The sequence below is a fragment of the Schistocerca cancellata genome, chromosome 2, assembly GCF_023864275.1.
Source record: "Schistocerca cancellata isolate TAMUIC-IGC-003103 chromosome 2, iqSchCanc2.1, whole genome shotgun sequence".
In the NCBI taxonomy this organism is placed as follows: Eukaryota; Metazoa; Arthropoda; class Insecta; order Orthoptera; family Acrididae; genus Schistocerca; species Schistocerca cancellata.
In genome coordinates, this window is record NC_064627.1 from 972635215 (window position 1) to 972637357 (window position 2143).

Below are 2143 nucleotides of genomic sequence, written 5' to 3' on the forward strand. Positions count from 1 at the left end.
ACATGGTGGCCAGTTTGGCTTTAGGAAATGTGGAAGCACCAGATAGGCTTCTCTGATGTATTTAATAACAGAATCAACACTTGCGGGGGAAAATCAAGTCACATTCATAATATTTGTGGAACCCAGAAAAAGTGTTTGACACCATAAAGTGATGAATGAAGTTTAAAATTACCAGCCAAATAATGTAAGCTATGATGAAAGATGGGTAATATGCAATATGTTCAAGAACCACGAGGGAAAAACATGAAACAAATGCTTAGACCACAGAGAAATGGTCAAGAATGAACAAAAAAAAAAAAATGTAGCCAGACTGCCAGCTCGACACAAAGTGCAGCATATTTTAGCATTCCACATTTGAACACACAAAAATAGGTGTTCAAAGACATCTCAGACATCCATAATACATCCACAGACATAAAAAGGTACATATTCAAGTAAATAATTTCAATACATAGCTCAATAAACCTGTTTACTTTGCATTATTTAGTTGTAGACCCAGAAGTACTGTAAAATAAGTTAGTTGACATTTTAATTCACATTTAAAAGAACTGCATTTCTCCCTATTTACCTATTTTACCACTTCTTTAACGTATCCATAAAATATTATTATGCAAAACATAGATCTTATTTAGCAGTTCAAGAGCACCAGTCTATTACTTCTGAATGTGAAGAAAAAGATTACCTGGGATTTTAATTTTGAAAGATATTTCTTTAGGATCCTGTTTCTTATTATGTTTTCCAGCACTCCCTTTAAATTGCATTCTTTGACTAGTTGTCAACTTTCATCCCCTGTTAACATCCAGTTGTTTGCTACACTAAACTAAAACTCTGTTCGAACAGGCCACAAAGGCCTAATGGTACCGACTGGCTGCCATGTCACCCTCAGCTCACAGGCATCACTGGATGCAGATATGGAGGGGCATGCGGTCAGCAAACCACTCTCCCTGCCATTTTGTGAGTTTACGAGACCAGAGCCACTACTTCTCAGTCAAGTAGCCCCTCAGCTTACCTCCCAAGGGCTGAGTGCACCCCACTTGCCAACAGCTTTTGGCTGACCGGATGGTCACCCACCCAAGTGCTAGCCCAGCCCGACAGCGCTTAACTTGGGTGATCTGATGGGAACCGGTGTTACCACTGCGGCAAGGCCATTGGCCCATTTGTTTGCTTACACTCACTTATTCATCCTGAATCAAATGCTACTTCCATGTGTTCCTGCTAGAGGGATGTTCTTCCCAAACACATTCTTATTTGCATGCAAAAAAATGGTTCAAATGGCTCTGAGCTCTATGGGACTTAACATCTGAGGTCATCAGTCCTCTATAACTTAGAACTACTGAAACCAAACTAACCTAAGGACATCACACACATCTATGCCCTAGGCAGTATTCGAACCTGCAACCGTAGCGGTTGCGTGGTTCCGGACTGAAGCACCTAGAACCGCTCAGCCTTACAGGCTGGCTCCATGCAAAACAACTACTATGTATTTTGCCCCTTGATTCTTCCATCAACTAAACAACTCAAATCCATCCAGTGGGCTATTTACAAATAAATCAACCATGTACTCAGTAAGAAAAAGAGTAGTAATACCAATACCGAAGTTCAAAGTCCAGCAATCACCATCCCCCCCCCCCCCCCCTCCCATCTCAAAGCCTTGTGTGTTTCTGGTCATTTTAGTGTTTCCTTTTGAGGGATGGAAGCCATCCTGATGACTGGCAATGCTGGGATGTGCTCTGCATGGGGACACTAAGTATCTGCTTCTGACTCTATCTCAAAAAAATTATATGCTTGGAAGACTATATCCATCACTTTTTAATATAATATTTGGTGTACTGTCTTTATGTCACTCTTAATAAACACTACAGTCACTAAATAGCCTCAGCATGTCTACATAAATACAAAAATCAACACTAAAGATTCTGTATGCAGCCTGAAGTGCATGCTACAGTAAAGTATGGCAGAATAACTGGCTAGTGCATCACATGGTAAGCATACACTGCCTCTTGCTACTTCCTTTGCCCCACTACTTGCCTCCTTACATGCACACCACTTTAGTAGCTGGCTATTGGAATAACAGAGTTTGAACCTGAAATGAGCAATGAAAACAGTAAGTTCTAAACGACTGGCCCAATTCTCACATGATTCA

The 2143-nt window shown here is 40.7% G+C and overlaps 1 pseudogene; it reads right to left on the minus strand.

Annotated features, from left to right (window-relative positions):
- Positions 1–1035: 1035 nt before the first annotated feature.
- LOC126163557 (5S ribosomal RNA) lies at positions 1036–1153 on the minus strand (annotated as a pseudogene).
- Positions 1154–2143: the final 990 nt, after the last annotated feature.